Below are 1,919 nucleotides of genomic sequence, written 5' to 3' on the forward strand. Positions count from 1 at the left end.
AGTGCCGATGCCCTATTGGATGAAACATCGTTAACAATTAACTCTACTCAAGGTTGTTCCTATGTTCATGTTACTAATATCTTCTTTCCTTTTATGTGAGCTTGGGCAGCTATTCAATGAATCACCATCTAAGGCAAACACAAGGAATACTTCCCTTACTCTAAAACACTACACAACTAGAAGAAAAGTAGAGAATAATAGTATAATATTCAATTACAAAAAATAAAACTCTATTCTAGTATTATATTCAATTGCAATAAATAAAAGCATGTTACTAGCAAATATTCAATTGCAATAAATAAAACCCTAAACTAGCATTATATTCAATTGTAATAAATAAAAACCTTAATCTATACTTCCATCCCCTGGTGTGGGCAATGGAACTAATAACTAAAAACATAAAAAACTAACCTGATTGAAGAATACCATGAACCAGAAGAATCATTAAACCTTAAGCACCGGCTTCATCTCCTCCTTTGAAGGAGAAGATTAGCCTTCCATATAGAAGGAAGAACACGAAGAACGAGAAGAAGAAGAGTCGGAGAACATAAGACTATAAAGACTAATTTATTAAGACTCAGCTAGTTAAAACCGATCTTTTATTATTAATCTCTCTCTGCCTCAAGTTCTGGAGACAAGAATATAAGTGAATTGGCAAATTACATGAGGCACTTAGGTCCTCTATTTATAGGGGTTACAATGAGCTCTAGAAGCATTCCAAACCGTTATTTGTTTCCTAATACAAATAGACTTCTTCCAGAGTCCGACTTCGTCTTCAAAACTAAGAAGGAATTGGCTACAGTGTCGATTCATGCGTCTGGACACATTATTCATGCATCCCAGACTTAATCAATGCGTCTGGACTCATGATCTATACGTCCCAGATGCGAGCATTGAGTCTAGACTCACGATCCATGAGTCTCAGACTCAGAAGTCTATTTTCCCTCTTTTGCTCCATCCTTCTATCCTCTTTTGCGGGCTTTGGTCCAAGCAACGAATCCTTTGGCCTTGGGCTTCCAAATAGGCTTTAAAATAGGTCCAAGTCACATCTTTAATGGCTCCAATTCCTTGGCCTTCTCCATGATTGTCCACGGGCTTCCCATGTGATCCTTAATGTCCAATTGTCTCCGTTTTACCCCATTTTCTCTAATATTCTACAAAACTCTCTTTTTTACCTGTAGAATATTAAAACACAACTTATAAACACTATTAGTCCACTAAGATGGCTAAACAAGAGGCATAATCGAGGGTTAAATAGCACTTTTTGAGCACTTATCACAACTCCCAACTAGCCTTTTGCTAGTCTCTTAGCAAATAAGATAAAAAAATAGATAAGTGATCAAAATCACATTCTAATAACAAAAATAAAATCCTAACTCACTTTCGCAGGCATCGCGATTGCATTTACCATATGCAACAAGGCTTTAAACCTTTAAGTTCCCCAAAAAGGACGAGTTATAGTCTCATGAGGGTTTTCAGGTGATATACCCACAAAATCAATCAATAGCATGTTCAAGAATGATGATATTTTTCAGAGAGAGAAATTCCTTACCTACTTAGTGCTTACTCCAATAGACAGTCTCCATTGCTAACTACATTGCTGCAAAGACTCATAGATTATGATGGGAGATAGTAAAAATTGACAAAATTCTCAATCAAGGCTTATGTGTGTACTTAGTCAATTTTTTATACTCTCCTATCCAAGAAACGGAATCCCTAGTTTACCTTTAGACAGATAATCTCGACTTTCAATCATCACCAGTCATACTCTCAGAAAGGAATCTCTCAGAAGATGGTCTACTATTTTACCTCATGTATGTGGAGAAAAGAATAATGCATACGAACATCCCACATACTACCTTGAAAAACAAACTTCTAAATAAAAGTAATCTCATGGAAAGAATGTAAATCACATATGA

Source organism: Coptis chinensis, chromosome 6 (assembly GCF_015680905.1).
Source record: "Coptis chinensis isolate HL-2020 chromosome 6, ASM1568090v1, whole genome shotgun sequence".
NCBI lineage: Eukaryota > Viridiplantae > Streptophyta > Magnoliopsida > Ranunculales > Ranunculaceae > Coptis > Coptis chinensis.